The following is a 15397-nucleotide window of genomic DNA, read 5'->3' on the forward strand; positions in this document are numbered from 1 at the left end:
CTACTTACCTGCCAGGTGAGATACTATGATCTTCACTGTTAGGGCAATCAGGATGTGGAATTCCCTGCCAGGGAAGGTGGTAATGGCGGACTCTGTAATTGGATTTAAAAAAGGAATGGATACATTTCTGAATGAAAAAGCTATCTAAGGTTATAATACTTAAAATATCAACATGGTTAATCCGGGGGTAACATGAGTTATAGTAGCTAACTAGTCATAAAACATTATTCAGCAAGTATGTAGAATCATCACAACTTAAAACAGGTTGAACACGATGGGCAATTTGCCTCTATTCAACCTCAAAAACTATGTTACTATATGTTACTATATTACTATGTTACTGTAGTATACAGAAAACCAAAATGCAATGAACAGTGATAGTGAGCACTGATGAGGATACTAGAACTGACACTGAGCAGCAAGATGCAGCACTGGACTATTAGTAATGTACTGTAGTATGCTGAGCACCACAATGCAGCACAAGACAATGAGCAGTGATACTGAGCACTGATGAGGATACTACTGAGAACTGACACTGAGCAGGAGAGACACACTACTAGTATTACTGAGCAGCAATAAGTAACCACTGATACTGAGCACTGATATTGAGATTTCCACTGAGAGAACATAGCCACGTCCATTCCGCTCTCTCTTCAAAGCACGAGTAAAAATGGCGGCAACAAGCAGCTCTTTATATGGAATCCGAATCTCGCGAGAATCCGACAGCGGGATGATGACATTTTCCCTTGTTCAGGTTTTCCGAGTCAGGCGGGAACAACCGAGCCTGCCTCGGACCAGTGTAAACAACGTGGAGTTCGTGGGGAATTCGGTTCTCGGAGAACCGAACCCGCTCCTCTCTACCTTATACCCATCAATTTTTTTATTTTCAATCTAAGCCCCTGCAGTTTTCTGTAAGCATCTGCTTCGCTATGATGATCAACAAGTCACAAGGGCAAACACTCAGGGCTTGAGGCGTAGATCTTAGGACCAGCTGCTACAAGCATGGCAGAGGTGTCACTATCACTGGTGACACCCAGAGAGGTGGCGAGGGAGATTGTAATGCAGTGCGCGCAGATAAGCAGCGCAATGGTAAAAAGGAGGCATGGTTTCATAGGTAGGGGCGTGGCCTGGTGGCCTGAATCTACATTTTGTTGCTCCGGGTGTCCCGGGGGTTGGGGGCTGCACCCAGGGACTAGTGTGTGAGCAGTGCTGGCTCCTGCACAGTGAAAGGGCATGGCCACCCAGCATGACGCCTCCCTTCTTGACCATGCTGTAATTGCAGTCGCACTGCAGTTCAGCGTGATCATAAAAAATGGTGTAGCCTCCTGCTGGTGCAGACTGTATGTGCGCGCAGGAAGCCGCCACCATTTTTGTGATCACAGCGGCTGAATGTGATGTCATACAGCCGCTGTGACCACGCCCCCTGTGTCTCCTCCGTTGCAGACCCCATTTTGAAGCCTTGCCCCCGCACCGCTCCATCCCTGACTTGGAAATGGAGTGTTGCTGACCCACCTATCCCCCCCCCGCCCCGATTGACAGGCAGAGGCGATCGCATTCTCTGCGGGGTGCCGCAGAAAATGCAGGCACATGCGTATGCTCTTAGCAATTTTTGCAGTTGGATCGCTTATTGTGATTGCAATCCAACCTGAATCAGGCCCTATTACCTATCACAATGCGCTGCGGGCAGTACAAAATTGGGTTAATATAGGAGAAAAACCCCCAGACCTGTGCTCCTTAACTGTACCTGGTGGCTAGTGGAGCGGCTGCCCAGTAATCAGTGTCCACGCCAGTGCGCACACGGTCCACCCCCTACGGCCACGCTCCCCTTCATCAGTGGCCTCGTGATCCGGAAGGGTGGTGTGTGTGTGACTGACCTTAGGATGAAACCGGACCCTCCGCTGCAGTGACCCAGCAACCAGGGCACGGGAGTATACAGCGCCGCTGGGAGTGATGAAGCTGCAGTAAAGATGTCTATTAGACCTAGCCTGCTGCAGCCCTTGTAGATTCTCATAAAACAAGTTCTTCTTTTCTTGTCAAAATTTATAGCTAAGAATAGGCTGCCTGAGGCAGGCCCCTGTTAAGTGGCCTGCTACTGAAGGCACCAACTACAAACTGAGCTCCCTGTTCATGGAAGCGGGGTTATAGAGGAGAATGCACTGAGCATCTTGGGAACAGTCAAAAGCTTTGAGCCGGTTGGTGCCTCAGATCAAGATCCTACTCTACACCCCAATGTGAATCCTTGTGGAGTCCAGTGTACCCCACAGAAGAAATTAATGTGTCACACCCATTGGCAGCAACCTTAGAATAGCTGCTGACGGGCACAATTGAGAAAGGAAGGGGGGGGGGGACATTTGAATCCAGCACATAAATGCAATTCAAATATGTAATTTGTACCTTCCTATTTTAAAATATAATGGATGAACCTCACCCTGTGATAACAATCTTCATGATCAAGAGATCTCATATGCAAAATAAGTATGAGTTGGGATAGGGCTGGGGAGGGTGGCTGCTCGGGCAGCCCCTCCCCCGTCAAGTTAAGGAGATTCAACTGAGGAAGCACAAGGGAACTCTCGTCTGGGGACAACAACTGCAGGGAGACCACATCTTTTCAGATGAACATGGGAGGGCGGAAGGCTGCCTAATACTGAAGCACCATCAAATATCAAACCATATGCAACATCTAGTACAAGCCTTCCTGGGGGAAGGTCTGCAGCAGACGGATTTGCATACAGTGATGTTATTCAAGCAGTGGGCCAAAGTTGGCTGGAACCCTCATCTGCATATGAAAAGAGAAAAGGGGCGTGCAGGGCATGGCGGCCTTTTGCAGTGCTTGGATGACCCCTAGTTCTCATTAAACACCCCCACCCTCCTTTGGTGTGGGGCTCATGTTGGCCATGCCCCATCCCCTGAAGCATTCAAGCTGATTTCTTGCAGCAGCTGGGCACTGTAACAGCTCCAGAGCTGTTCTGTAAGGCAAGTAAAAGGGTGTGGGCCCTGCAGCACCACCTGTAGTTTGCATTGTGCGTTGGAAGGCACAAAGTAAGCAGACGGGAGGAGAAGTCAGGATAGTGCGCAAGGGCATCCTTTTCTCTTAGTCCGTAGAGGATGCTGGGGTCACATTAAGAACCATGGGGTATAGACGGGATCCGCAAGAGACATGGGCACTTTAAGACTATCAAAGGGTGTGAACTGGCTCCTCCCTCTATGCCCCTCCTCCAGACTCCAGTTATAGGAACTGTGCCCATGGAGACGGACATTTCGAGGAAAGGATTTATTGTTAAACTAAGGTGAGCATCTTACCAGCTCACACCTTAAGCATGCCGCAGAACGTGGCATTCAACAGAACACAAGCCAACGGCATGAACAATTGCAGCAAAAAGCTGACCAGAACCATAACACAACATGTGTATAACCACAAGTAATAACTGCAGACACAGTATGGACTGGGACGGGTGCCCAGCATCCTCTACAGACTAAGAGAAAAGGATTTACCGGTAGGTATTAAAATCCTATTTTCTCATACGACCTAGAGGATGCTGGGGTCACATTAAGAACCATGGGGTTATACCAAAGCTCTTGAACGGGTGGAAGAGTGCGTACGACTCTGCAGCACCGAATGACCCAACTTGAAGTTATCATCGGCCAAGGTATCAAACTTGTAAAACTTAGCAAAAGTGTTTACTAAATAGCTGCTCGGCAAAGTTGCAATGCCGAGACTCCCCGACCAGCTGCCCAGGATGAACCCACCTTTCTAGTAGAATGGGTCTTCACCTAATTCAGTAACGGCAATCCTGCCATGGAATGAGCATGCTGAATCTTACCACAGATCCAGCGCATAATGGTCTACATGGAAGCAGGACACCCAATCCTGTTGGGAGCATACAGGACAAACAGAGCCTCTGTTTTCCTAATCTGAACCGTTCTGGTGACATAAATTTTCAAAGTTCTGACCACAGCCAGAGACTTTGACTCAACGAAGGTGTCAGTGGCCAAAGGCACCATGTGGAAAGATGAACCACCTTCGGCAGAAATTGTTGACGTGTCCTCAATTCTGCTCTATCTTCATGAAAGATCAAATAAAGGCTCTTGTGATACTGCATGGTTTGTACTGTTTTCCATGTGCTCCCAGATCTTTCAAGCAAGTAGCATGGTCAAGAAAGTTCTGTTTGAAAAGAAACAAACATTTACTGTCATTGTTATGCAAATAAACTTACATTAAAGCTAACCAGAAAGCACACTCGTTCTGTCTTTAAACTGATAAAAGAAACCCCAATAATATGGGCATACCTCCCAACTTTGTCGGCTCGCAAAGAGGGACACACGCGCGGCGAAGTCGCGCGCGCTCCCAAAAAGGGTGTGGCCTAAGTAAAAGGGGGCGTGGCTTCGCGGGAGGACCCGCGATCGCGAGTCACGCCCCCGTTTTCGGCACTGAGCGGGCATGCCCAGCGCTCTGTGAGCCGCTGGCATGCCACCTCTCCCTCTGACTTCAGTGAATAGACGCTGTGCGCATGCGCACAGCGTCTATTCACCGCTGCTCTGCTAAGCAGGGCAGCGACAGACAGAGCCTCCCAATTGTCCTCCCCACCGCGGGACACTGCGGCCCGCAGGTGGGACAGCGGGACAGTCCCCAAAAAACGGGACTGTCCCGCGAAAATCGGGACAGTTGGGAGGTATGATATGGGGCATGCAAAAATTGAGATAAAACTCAGTTTTGCTCCTCTCCACGGAAATCTTTAGTAAAAGGCGAAAGATTTGTTTGTTCTGAAGAGAAACCAGAGCATGACCAAGATTCCACCTGTCGCCTGAGTGCCATGCCAGCAGTCCTCATTCAGCTCAAAGTGAGCACCCAATTTGAAAGAAAGAAAGCAGATTTCTCACCAGGCTTCCCCTTGCTATAAACATGGTTTGTACTCTTTTCCATGTGCTCCCAGATCTTTCAAGCAATTAGTATGGTCAAGAAAGTTCTGCTTGAAAAGAAACAGACATTTATTGTCATTGTTATGCAAATAAACTTACATTAAAGCTAACAAGAAAGCACACTCGTTCTGTCTTTAAACTGATAAAAGAAACCCCAATAATATGGGGCATGCAAAAATTGAGATAAAATTCAGTTTTGCTCCTCTCCACGGATAATCTTTAATAAAAGGCGAAAGATTTGTTCGTTCTGAAGAGAAACCAGAGCATGACCAAGATTCCACCTGTCGCCTGAGTGCTGTGCCAGCAGTCCTCATTCAGATCAAAGTGAGTGCCCAATTTGAAAGAAAGCAGATTTCTCACCTGGCTTCTCCTTGCTATAAGCATGGTTTGTACTGTATTCCATGTGCTCCCAGATCTTTAAAGCAAGTAGCATGGTCAAGAAAGTTCTGTTTGAACATAAATAAACATTTACTGTCATTTCTATGCAAATGAGCTTACATTAAAGCACACTCATTCTATCTTTAAACCGGTAAAAGAAACCCCAAAAAGATGGGGCATGCAAAAATTGAGATAAAACTCGGTTTTGCGCCTCTCCACGGAAATCTTTAGTAAGAGGCGAAAGATTTGTTCGTTCTGAAGAGAAACCAGAGCATGACCAAGATTTTTATATGAAAATATGTGTTCTCCCTGCAGTTGTTGTCCCCAGATGAGAGTTCCCTTGTGCTGCCTCAGCTGAATCTCCTTTACTTGACAGAGATGTGCCTGAGCAGCGGCCCTCCCCAGCCCTATCCCAAATCATACTTATTTTGCATAGGCGATACCATGGTCATGAAGATTGTTCTCCCAGGGTGAGGTTCATTCATTGCATTCTGGGTATGCTGACCCCTGTGATTTCCCCAAATGTGGGAAACTCGACTGCATTATTTGTGGTAGTGGGGGACTGTGTTTGTGCTTTCCTCTGGTCAGCTCTGGTAAAAGTCAGATTTATTTGTCTCAGATCTTCCTCTAGCCTTGTTCTTCTTTCGAGAGTTCCCTTGTGCTGCCTCAGTTGGATCTCTTTCACTTGACAGGGGGGTGCCCGAGTAGCGACCCTCCCCAGCTCTAGCCCAACTCCTACTTACCTGCCAGGTGAGATACTATGATCATGAAGGTGCTTTTCCCAGGGCAAGGCTCACCCATTGCACTCTGGGTGTGGTGCCCCTGCGATTTCCCCAAATGTGGGAAGCTTGACTGCATAATTTGTGTTTCCCCTGGTCGGCTCTCGTATAATTCAGATCTCTTTGTCTCAGGTCTCTCTCCAGCCTAGTTTGCTGTCTGTTTCCACTTCTTTTTTCATGAGCCCCTCCCTTTTATACCCTTGTGCACTATCCTGACTTCTCCTCTTGTCTGCTTACTTTGTGCCTTCCAATGCACAATGCAAACTACTGGTAGTGCTGCAGGGCCCACACCCTTTTACTTGCCGTACAGAGCAGCTCTGGAGCTGTTACAGTGCCCAGCTGCTGCAAGAAATCAGCTTGAATGCTTCAGGGGCTGGGGCATAGCCAACATGAGCCCCACACCGAAGGAGGGTGGAGGTGTTTAATGCGAACTAGGGGTCATCCAAGCGCCGCAAAAGGCCGCTATGCCCTGCACGCCCCTTTTCTCTTTTCATATGCAGACGAGGGTTGAAGCCAACTTTGACCCACTGCTTGGATGACATCACCGTATGCAAATCCATCTGCTGCAGGCCTTCCCCCAGGAATGCTTGCACTAGTTGTTGCATTTGGTTTGTTGTTTGGGGGTGCTTCATTATTAGGCAGCCTTCTGCCCTCCCATGTTCATCTGAAAATATGTGTTCTCCCTGCAGTTGTTGTCCCCAGATGAGAGTTCCCTTGTGCTGCCTCAGTTGAATCTCCTTTACTTGACAGAGATGTGCCTGAGCAGCGGCCCTCCCCAGCCCTATCCCAAATCATACTTATTTTGCATAGGAGATACCATGGTCATGAAGATTGTTCTCCCAGGGTGAGGTTCATTCATTGCATTCTGGGTATGCTGACCCCTGTGATTTCCCCAAATGTGGGAAACTCGACTGCATTATTTGTGGTAGTGGGGGACTGTGTTTGTGCTTTCCTCTGGTCAGCTCTGGTAAAAGTCAGATTTATTTGTCTCAGATCTTCCTCTAGCCTTGTTCTTCTTTCGAGAGTTCCCTTGTGCTACCTCAGTTGAATCTCCTTCACTTGACAGGGGGGTACCCGAGCAGCGACCCTCCCCAGCTCTAGCCCAACTTCTACTTACCTGGCAGGTGAGATACTATGATCATGTAGGTGCTTCTCCCAGGGCAAGGCTCACCCATTGCACTCTGGGTGTGCTGCTCCTGCGATTTTCCCAAATGTGGGAAACTTGACTGCATAATTTGTGTTTCCCCTGGTCGGCTCTCATATAATTCAGATCTCTTTGTCTCAGGTCTCTCTCCAGCCTAGTTTGCTGTCTGTTTCAACTTCTCTTTTCTTGAGCCGCTCCCTTCTATGCCCTTGCGCACTATCCTGACTTCTCCCGTCTGCTTACTTTGTGCCTTCCAATGCACAATGCAAACTACAGGTAGTGCTGCAGGGCCCACACCCTTTTACTTGCCGTTCAGAGCAGCTCTGGAGCTGTTACAGTGCCCAGCTGCTGCAAGAAATCAGCTTGAATGCTTCAGGGGCTGGGGCATAGCCAACATGAGCCCCACACCGAAGGAGGGTGGAGGTGTTTAATGCGAACTAGGGGTCATCCAAGCGCCGCAAAAGGCCGCCATGCCCTGCACGCCCCTTTTCTCTTTTCATATGCAGACGAGGGTTGAAGCCAACTTTGACCCACTGCTTGGATGACATCACCATATGCAAATCCATCTGCTGCAGGCCTTCCCCCAGGAATGCTTGTACTAGTTGTTGCATTTGGTTTGTTGTTTGGGGGTGCTTCAGTATTAGGCTGCCTTCTGCCCTCCCATGTTTATCTGAAAATATGTGTTCTCCCTGCAGTTGTTGTCCCCAGATGAGAGTTCCCTTGTGCTGCCTCAGTTGAATCTCCTTTACTTGACAGAGATGTGCCTGAGCAGCGGCCCTCCCCAGCCCTATCCCAAATCATACTTATTTTGCATAGGCGATACCATGGTCATGAAGATTGTTCTCCCAGGGTGAGGTTCATTCATTGCATTCTGGGTATGCTGACCCCTGTGATTTCCCCAAATGTGGGAAACTCAACTGCATTATTTGTGGTAGTGGGGGACTGTGTTTGTGCTTTCCTCTGGACAGCTCTGGTAAAAGTCAGATTTATTTGTCTCAGATCTTCCTCTAGCCTTGTTCTTCTTTCGAGAGTTCCCTTGTGCTGCCTCAGTTGGATCTCTTTCACTTGACAGGGGGGTGCCCGAGCAGCGACCCTCCCCAGCTCTAGCCCAACTCCTACTTACTTGCCAGGTGAGATACTATGATCATGAAGGTGCTTCTCCCAGGGCAAGGCTCACCCATTGCACTCTGGGTGTGGTGCCCCTGCGATTTCCCCAAATGTGGGAAGCTTGACTGCATAATTTGTGTTTCCCCTGGTCGGCTCTCGTATAATTCAGATCTCTTTGTCTCAGGTCTCTCTCCAGCCTAGTTTGCTGTCTGTTTCCACTTCTTTTTTCATGAGCCCCTCCCTTTTATACCCTTGTGCACTATCCTGACTTCTCCTCCTGTCTGCTTACTTTGTGCCTTCCAATGCACAATGCAAACTACAGGTAGTGCTGTAGGGCCCACACCCTTTTACTTGCCGTACAGAGCAGCTCTGGAGCTGTTACAGTGCCCAGCTACTGCAAGAAATCAGCTTGAATGCTTCAGGGGCTGGGGCACAGCCAACATGAGCCCCACACCGAAGGAGGGTGGAGGTGTTTAATGTGAACTAGGGGTCATCCAAGCGCCGCAAAAGGCCGCCATGCCCTGCACGCCCCTTTTCTCTTTTCATATGCAGACGAGGGTTGAAGCCAACTTTGACCCACTGCTTGGATGACATCACCGTATGCAAATCCATCTGCTGCAGGCCTTCCCCCAGGAATGCTTGCACTAGTTGTTGCATTTGGTTTGTTGTTTGGGGGTGCTTCAGTATTAGTCAGCCTTCTGCCCTCCCATGTTCATCTGAAAATATGTGTTCTCCCTGCAGTTGTTGTCCCCAGATGAGAGTTCCCTTGTGCTGCCTCAGTTGAATCTCCTTTACTTGACAGAGATGTGCCTGAGCAGCGGCCCTCCCCAGCCCTATCCCAAATCATACTTATTTTGCATAGGAGATACCATGGTCATGAAGATTGTTCTCCCAGGGTGAGGTTCATTCATTGCATTCTGGGTATGCTGACCCCTGTGATTTCCAAAATGTGGGAAACTCGACTGCATTATTTGTGGTAGTGGGGGACTGTGTTTGTGCTTTCCTCTGGTCAGCTCTGGTAAAAGTCAGATTTATTTGTCTCAGATCTTCCTCTAGCCTTGTTCTTCTTTCGAGAGTTTCCTTGTGCTGCCTCAGTTGGATCTCTTTCACTTGACAGAGGGGTGCCCGAGCAGCGACCCTCCCCAGCTCTAGCCCAACTCCTACTTACCTGCCAGGTGAGATACTATGATCATGAAGGTGCTTCTCCCAGGGCAAGGCTCACCCATTGCACTCTGATTTCCCCAAATGTGGGAAGCTTGACTGCATAATTTGTGTTTCCCCTGGTCGGCTCTCGTATAATTCAGATCTCTTTGTCTCAGGTCTCTCTCCAGCCTAGTTTGCTGTCTGTTTCCACTTCTTTTTTCATGAGCCCCTCCCTTTTATACCCTTGTGCACTATCCTGACTTCTCCTCCTGTCTGCTTACTTTGTGCCTTCCAATGCACAATGCAAACTACAGGTAGTGCTGCAGGGCCCACACCCTTTTACTTGCCGTACAGAGCAGCTCTGGAGCTGTTACAGTGCCCAGCTGCTGCAAGAAATCAGCTTGAATGCTTCAGGGGCTGGGGCATAGCCAACATGAGCCCCACACCGAAGGAGGGTGGAGGTGTTTAATGCGAACTAGGGGTCATCCAAGCGCCGCAAAAGGCCGCCATGCCCTGCACGCCCCTTTTCTCTTTTCATATGCAGACGAGGGTTGAAGCCAACTTTGACCCACTGCTTGGATGACATCACCGTATGCAAATCCATCTGCTGCAGGCCTTCCCCCAGGAATGCTTGCACTAGTTGTTGCATTTGGTTTGTTGTTTGGGGGTGCTTCAGTATTAGGCAGCCTTCTGCCCTCCCATGTTCATCTGAAAATATGTGTTCTCCCTGCAGTTGTTGTCCCCAGATGAGAGTTCCCTTGTGCTGCCTCAGTTGAATCTCCTTTACTTGACAGAGATGTGCCTGAGCAGCGGCCCTCCCCAGCCCTATCCCAAATCATACTTATTTTGCATAGGAGATACCATGGTCATGAAGATTGTTCTCCCACGGTGAGGTTCATTCATTGCATTCTGGGTATGCTGACCCCTGTGATTTCCCCAAATGTGGGAAACTCGACTGCTTTATTTGTGGTAGTGGGGGACTGTGTTTGTGCTTTCCTCTGGTCAGCTCTGGTAAAAGTCAGATTTCTTTGTCTCAGATCTTCCTTTAGCCTTGTTCTTCTTTCGAGAGTTCCCTTGTGCTGCCTCAGTTGGATCTCCTTCACTTGACAGGGGGGTACCCGAGCAGCGACCCTCCCCAGCTCTAGCCCAACTTCTACTTACCTGGCAGGTGAGATACTATGATCATGTAGGTGCTTCTCCCAGGGCAAGGCTCACCCATTGCACTCTGGGTGTGCTGCTCCTGCGATTTCCCCAAATGTGGGAAACTTGACTGCATAATTTGTGTTTCCCCTGGTCGGCTCTCGTATAATTCAGATCTCTTTGTCTCAGGACTCTCTCCAGCCTAGTTTGCTGTCTGTTTCAACTTCTCTTTTCTTGAGCCGCTCCCTTCTATGCCCTTGCGCACTATCCTGACTTCTCCCGTCTGCTTACTTTGTGCCTTCCAATGCACAATGCAAACTACAGGTAGTGCTGCAGGGCCCACACCCTTTTACTTGCCGTTCAGAGCAGCTCTGGAGCTGTTACAGTGCCCAGCTGCTGCAATAAATCAGCTTGAATGCTTCAGGGGATGGGGCATGGCCAACATGAGCCCCACACCAAAGGAGGGTGGGGTGTTTAATGCGAACTAGGGGTCATCCAAGCACCGCAAAAGGCCGCCATGCCCTGCACGCCCCTTTTCTCTTTTCATATGCAGATGAGGGTTGAAGCCAACTTTGACCCACTGCTTGGATGACATCACCGTATGCAAATCCGTCTTCTGCAGAACTTCCCCCAGGAATGCTTGCACTAGTTGTTGCATTTGGTTTGTTGTTTGGGGGTGCTTCAGTATTAGGCAGCCTTCTGCCCTCCCATGTTCATCTGAAAATATGTGTTCTCCCTGCAGTTGTTGTCCCCAGATGAGAGTTCCCTTGTGCTGCCTCAGTTGAATCTCCTTTACTTGACAGAGATGTGCATGAGCAGCGGCCCTCCCCAGCCCTATCCCAAATCATACTTATTTTGCATAGGAGATACCATGGTCATGAAGATTACTCTCCCAGGGTGAGGTTCATTCATTGCATTCTGGGTATGCTGACCCCTGTGATTTCCCCAAATGTGGGAAACGCGACTGCTTTATTTGTTGGTAGTGGGGGACTGTGTTTGTGTTTTCCTCTGCTCTCTGGTAAAAGTCAGATTTCTTTGTTTCAGATCTTCCTCTAGCCTTGTTCTTCTTTCGAGAGTTTCCTTGTGCTGCCTCAGTTGGATCTCCTTCACTTGACAGGGGGGTGCCCGAGCAGCGACCCTCCCCAGCTCTAGCCCAACTCCTACTTACCTGCCAGGTGAGATACTATGATCATGAAGGTGCTTCTCCCAGGGCAAGGCTCACCCATTGCACTCTGGGTGTGCTGCCCCTGCGATTTCCCCAAATGTGGGAAACTTGACTGCATAATTTGTGTTTCCCCTGGTCAGGTCTCGTATAATTCAGATCTCTTTGTCTCAGGTCTCTCTCCAGCCTAGTTTGCTGTCTGTTGCCACTTCTCTTTTCTTGAGCCGCTCCCTTCTATGCCCTTGCGCACTATCCTGACTTCTCCTCCTTTCTGCTTACTTTGTGCCTTCCAACGCACAATGCGAACTACAGGTAGTGCTGCAGGGCCCACACCCTTTTACTTGACTTACAGAGCAGCTCTGGAGCTGTTACAGTGCCCAGCTGCTGCAAGAAATCAGCTTGAATGCTTCAGGGGCTGGGGCATAGCCAACATGAGCCCTACACCGAAGGAGGGTGGAGGTGTTTAATGCAAACTAGGGGTCAGCCAAGTGCCGCAAAAGGCCACCATGCCCTGCACGCCCCTTTTCTCTTTTCATATGCAGACGAGGGTTGAAGCCAACTTTGACCCACTGCTTGGATGACATCACCATATGCAAATCTATCTGCTGCAGGCCTTCCCCCAGGAATGCTTGCACTAGTTGTTGCATTTGGTTTGTTGTTTGGGGGTGCTTCAGTATTAGGCAGCCTTCTGCCCTCCCATGTTCATCTGAAAATATGTGTTCTCCCTGCAGTTGTTGTCCCCAGATGAGAGTTCCCTTGTGCTGCCTCAGTTGAATCTCCTTTACTTGACAGAGATGTGCCTGAGCAGCGGCCCTCCCCAGCCATATCCCAAATCATACTTATTTTGCATAGGAGATACCATTGTTATGAAGATTGTTCTCCCAGGGTGCGGTTCATTCATTGCACTCTGGGTATGCTGACCCCTGTGATTTCCCCAAATGTGGGAAACTCGACTGCATTATTTGTGGTAGTGGTGGACTGTGTTTGTGCTTTCCTCTGGTCAGCTCTGGTAAAAGTCAGATTTCTTTGTCTCAGATCTTCCTCTAGCCTTGTTCTTCTTTCGAGAGTTCCTTTGTGCTGCCTCAGTTGGATCTCCTTCACTTGACAGGGGGGTGCCCGAGCAGCGACCCTCCCCAGCTCTAGCCCAACTCCTACTTACCTGCCAGGTGAGATACTATGATCATGAAGGTGCTTCTCCCAGGGCAAGGCTCACCCATTGCACTCTGGGTGTGCTGCCCCTGCGATTTCCCCAAATGTGGGAAACTTGACTGCATAATTTGTGTTTCCCCTGGTCAGGTCTCGTATAATTCAGATCTCTTTGTCTCAGGTCTCTCTCCAGCCTAGTTTGCTGTCTGTTTCCACTTCTCTTTTCTTCAGCAGCTCCCTTCTATGCCCTTGCGCACTATCCTGACTTCTCCTCCTTTCTGCTTACTTTGTGCCTTCCAACGCACAATGCGAACTACAGGTAGTGCTGCAGGGCCCACAACCTTTTACTTGCCTTACAGAGCAGCTCTGGAGCTGTTACAGTGCCCAGCTGCTGCAAGAAATCAGCTTGAATGCTTCAGGGGCTGGGGCATAGCCAACATGAGCCCCACACCGAAGGAGGGTGGAGGTGTTTAATGCAAACTAGGGGTCAGCCAAGTGCCGCAAAAGGCCACCATGCCCTGCACGCCCCTTTTCTCTTTTCATATGCAGACGAGGGTTGAAGCCAACTTTGACCCACTGCTTGGATGACATCACCATATGCAAATCTATCTGCTGCAGGCCTTCCCCCAGAAATGCTTGCACTAGTTGTTGCATTTGGTTTGTTGTTTGGGGGTGCTTCAGTATTAGGCAGCCTTCTGCCCTCCCATGTTCATCTGAAAATATGTGTTCTCCCTGCAGTTGTTGTCCCCAGATGAGAGTTCCCTTGTGCTGCCTCAGTTGAATCTCCTTTACTTGACAGAGATGTGCCTGAGCAGCGGCCCTCCCCAGCCATATCCCAAATCATACTTATTTTGCATAGGAGATACCATTGTTATGAAGATTGTTCTCCCAGGGTGCGGTTCATTCATTGCACTCTGGGTATGCTGACCCCTGTGATTTCCCCAAATGTGGGAAACTCGACTGCATTATTTGTGGTAGTGGTGGACTGTGTTTGTGCTTTCCTCTGGTCAGCTCTGGTAAAAGTCAGATTTCTTTGTCTCAGATCTTCCTCTAGCCTTGTTCTTCTTTCGAGAGTTCCTTTGTGCTGCCTCAGTTGGATCTCCTTCACTTGACAGGGGGGTGTCCGAGCAGCGACCCTCCCCAGCTCTAGCCCAACTCCTACTTACCTGCCAGGTGAGATACTATGATCATGAAGGTGCTTCTCCCAGGGCAAGGCTCACCCATTGCACTCTGGGTGTGCTGCCCCTGCAATTTCCCCAAATGTGGGAAACTTGACTGCATAATTTGTGTTTCCCCTGGTCGGCTCTCGTATAATTCAGATCTCTTTGTCTCAGGTCTCTCTCCAGCCTAGTTTGCTGTCTGTTTCCACTTCTCTTTTCTTGAGCCGCTCCCTTCTATGCCCTTGCGCACTATCCTGACTTCTCCCGTCTGATTACTTTGTGCCTTCCAATGCACAATGCAAACTACAGGTAGTGCTGCAGGGCCCACACCCTTTTACTTGCCTTACAGAGCAGCTCTGGAGCTGTTACAGTGCCCAGCTGCTGCAAGAAATCAGCTTGAATGCTTCATGGGATGGGGCATGGCCAACATGAGCCCCACACCAAAGGAGGGTGGGGGTGTTTAATGCGATCTAGGGGTCATCCAAGCGCCGCAAAAGGCCGCCATGCCCTGCACGCCCCTTTTCTCTTTTCATATGCAGATGAGGGTTGAAGCCAACTTTGACCCATTGCTTGGATAACATCACCATATGCAAATCCATCTGCTGCAGGCCTTCCCCCAGGAATGCTTGCACTAGTTGTTGCATTTGGTTTGTTGTTTGGGGGTGCTTCAGTATTAGGCAGCCTTCTGCCCTCCCATGTTCATCTGAAAATATGTGTTCTCCCTGCAGTTGTTGTCCCCAGATGAGAGTTCCCTTGTGCTGCCTCAGTTGAATTAACTTTACTTGACAGAGATGTGCCTGAGCAGCGGCCCTCCCCAGCCCTATCCCAAATCATACTTATTTTGCATAGGAGACACCATGGTCATGAAGATTGTTCACCCAGGGTGAGGTTCATTCATTGCATTCTGGGTATGCTGACCCCTGTGATTTCCCCAAATGTGGGAAACTCGCCTGCATTATTTGTGGTAGTGGGGGACTGTGTTTGTGTTTTCCGCTGGTCAGCTCTGGTAAAAGTCAGATTTCTTTGTCTCAGATCTTCCTCTAGCCTTGTTCTTCTTTCGAGAGTTCCATTGTGCTGCCTCAGTTGGATCTCCTTCACTTGACAGGGGGGTGCCCGAGCAGCGACCCTCCCCAGCTCTAGCCCAACTCCTACTTACCTGCCAGGTGAGATACTATGATCTTGAAGGTGCTTCTCCCAGGGCAAGGCTCACCCATTGCACTCTGGCTGTGCTGCCCCTGCGATTTCCCCAAATGTGGGAAACTTGACTGCATAATTTGTGTTTCCCCTGGTCGGCTCTCGTATAATTCAGATCTCTTTGTCT

The 15397-nt window shown here is 49.3% G+C and overlaps 19 non-coding genes and 1 pseudogene across 19 annotated transcripts; 17 read left to right on the forward strand and 3 right to left on the reverse strand.

Annotated features, from left to right (window-relative positions):
* Positions 1-4668: 4668 nt before the first annotated feature.
* LOC135024264 (U5 spliceosomal RNA) lies at positions 4669-4781 on the reverse strand. Its single transcript, XR_010221109.1, has one exon. It is a non-coding gene; the product is annotated as a U5 spliceosomal RNA (small nuclear RNA).
* A 286-nt stretch (positions 4782-5067) lies between these two features.
* On the reverse strand, positions 5068-5184 carry LOC135024261 (U5 spliceosomal RNA). The gene has a single exon (XR_010221106.1). It is a non-coding gene; the product is annotated as a U5 spliceosomal RNA (small nuclear RNA).
* Positions 5185-5454: 270 nt separating this feature from the next.
* LOC135024236 (U5 spliceosomal RNA) lies at positions 5455-5570 on the reverse strand. The gene has a single exon (XR_010221082.1). It is a non-coding gene; the product is annotated as a U5 spliceosomal RNA (small nuclear RNA).
* Positions 5571-5714: 144 nt separating this feature from the next.
* LOC135023977 (U1 spliceosomal RNA) lies at positions 5715-5878 on the forward strand. Its single transcript, XR_010220854.1, has one exon. It is a non-coding gene; the product is annotated as a U1 spliceosomal RNA (small nuclear RNA).
* A 152-nt stretch (positions 5879-6030) lies between these two features.
* On the forward strand, positions 6031-6193 carry LOC135024158 (U1 spliceosomal RNA). Its single transcript, XR_010221016.1, has one exon. It is a non-coding gene; the product is annotated as a U1 spliceosomal RNA (small nuclear RNA).
* Positions 6194-6867: 674 nt separating this feature from the next.
* LOC135024165 (U1 spliceosomal RNA) lies at positions 6868-7031 on the forward strand. The gene has a single exon (XR_010221019.1). It is a non-coding gene; the product is annotated as a U1 spliceosomal RNA (small nuclear RNA).
* A 152-nt stretch (positions 7032-7183) lies between these two features.
* On the forward strand, positions 7184-7325 carry LOC135024053 (U1 spliceosomal RNA; annotated as a pseudogene).
* A 692-nt stretch (positions 7326-8017) lies between these two features.
* On the forward strand, positions 8018-8181 carry LOC135024277 (U1 spliceosomal RNA). The gene has a single exon (XR_010221121.1). It is a non-coding gene; the product is annotated as a U1 spliceosomal RNA (small nuclear RNA).
* A 152-nt stretch (positions 8182-8333) lies between these two features.
* On the forward strand, positions 8334-8496 carry LOC135024167 (U1 spliceosomal RNA). Its single transcript, XR_010221021.1, has one exon. It is a non-coding gene; the product is annotated as a U1 spliceosomal RNA (small nuclear RNA).
* A 674-nt stretch (positions 8497-9170) lies between these two features.
* Positions 9171-9333, forward strand: LOC135023989 (U1 spliceosomal RNA). The gene has a single exon (XR_010220865.1). It is a non-coding gene; the product is annotated as a U1 spliceosomal RNA (small nuclear RNA).
* Positions 9334-10305: 972 nt separating this feature from the next.
* Positions 10306-10469, forward strand: LOC135024003 (U1 spliceosomal RNA). The gene has a single exon (XR_010220879.1). It is a non-coding gene; the product is annotated as a U1 spliceosomal RNA (small nuclear RNA).
* Positions 10470-10621: 152 nt separating this feature from the next.
* On the forward strand, positions 10622-10784 carry LOC135024049 (U1 spliceosomal RNA). Its single transcript, XR_010220925.1, has one exon. It is a non-coding gene; the product is annotated as a U1 spliceosomal RNA (small nuclear RNA).
* Positions 10785-11454: 670 nt separating this feature from the next.
* LOC135024084 (U1 spliceosomal RNA) lies at positions 11455-11619 on the forward strand. The gene has a single exon (XR_010220955.1). It is a non-coding gene; the product is annotated as a U1 spliceosomal RNA (small nuclear RNA).
* A 149-nt stretch (positions 11620-11768) lies between these two features.
* LOC135024079 (U1 spliceosomal RNA) lies at positions 11769-11931 on the forward strand. Its single transcript, XR_010220950.1, has one exon. It is a non-coding gene; the product is annotated as a U1 spliceosomal RNA (small nuclear RNA).
* A 674-nt stretch (positions 11932-12605) lies between these two features.
* Positions 12606-12769, forward strand: LOC135024009 (U1 spliceosomal RNA). Its single transcript, XR_010220885.1, has one exon. It is a non-coding gene; the product is annotated as a U1 spliceosomal RNA (small nuclear RNA).
* Positions 12770-12921: 152 nt separating this feature from the next.
* On the forward strand, positions 12922-13084 carry LOC135024080 (U1 spliceosomal RNA). The gene has a single exon (XR_010220951.1). It is a non-coding gene; the product is annotated as a U1 spliceosomal RNA (small nuclear RNA).
* Positions 13085-13758: 674 nt separating this feature from the next.
* On the forward strand, positions 13759-13922 carry LOC135024010 (U1 spliceosomal RNA). Its single transcript, XR_010220886.1, has one exon. It is a non-coding gene; the product is annotated as a U1 spliceosomal RNA (small nuclear RNA).
* A 152-nt stretch (positions 13923-14074) lies between these two features.
* Positions 14075-14237, forward strand: LOC135024061 (U1 spliceosomal RNA). Its single transcript, XR_010220933.1, has one exon. It is a non-coding gene; the product is annotated as a U1 spliceosomal RNA (small nuclear RNA).
* Positions 14238-14908: 671 nt separating this feature from the next.
* On the forward strand, positions 14909-15072 carry LOC135024025 (U1 spliceosomal RNA). The gene has a single exon (XR_010220901.1). It is a non-coding gene; the product is annotated as a U1 spliceosomal RNA (small nuclear RNA).
* A 152-nt stretch (positions 15073-15224) lies between these two features.
* LOC135024141 (U1 spliceosomal RNA) lies at positions 15225-15387 on the forward strand. The gene has a single exon (XR_010221002.1). It is a non-coding gene; the product is annotated as a U1 spliceosomal RNA (small nuclear RNA).
* Positions 15388-15397: the final 10 nt, after the last annotated feature.

Source organism: Pseudophryne corroboree, unplaced genomic scaffold, assembly GCF_028390025.1.
Source record: "Pseudophryne corroboree isolate aPseCor3 unplaced genomic scaffold, aPseCor3.hap2 scaffold_403, whole genome shotgun sequence".
NCBI classification, from domain to species: Eukaryota; Metazoa; Chordata; class Amphibia; order Anura; family Myobatrachidae; genus Pseudophryne; species Pseudophryne corroboree.